Genomic DNA, 493 nt, shown 5'->3' on the forward strand with positions numbered 1-493 from the left:
TTTGTCATATATTTTGAAGTTGTTAATGTTTTGTTATTATGTTTAAGTTGTTGGAACATTTGAATCTTTTATGTCTTAGTTCAATGATAGTTCTATTCCCCTCAATATTGCATAATCTCAAAATTGCTTTTAATTTGAATGTTAAAAAGGGAAAAAAAATTCAAAAATATTACTTGTATAATTGAAGGGGAGTTCAATTATTTCTTCCTTACGTATTACCAAATATCATAATCTAAATAATTTTGTCATTATCAAAAAGGGAGAGATTGTTGAGACAAAATCTCTCTCAAATGGTTTTAATGATAACAAAATTATTTAAAAAATTATGATTGTGGTTAATGACTAATCTGTGTTTTTGAGTAATTCATATAAGAAAACATGTTATTAATCATTAAGACAAAAATGAGAAAAATCTGATTCAAATCTAGAGGATTGGAATTTGTGAGGATGACATCGCAAGATGATGAAACTTCAAAACTGCAGAATACTCATC

Source organism: Cicer arietinum, chromosome 1, assembly GCF_000331145.2.
Source record: "Cicer arietinum cultivar CDC Frontier isolate Library 1 chromosome 1, Cicar.CDCFrontier_v2.0, whole genome shotgun sequence".
NCBI classification, from domain to species: Eukaryota; Viridiplantae; Streptophyta; class Magnoliopsida; order Fabales; family Fabaceae; genus Cicer; species Cicer arietinum.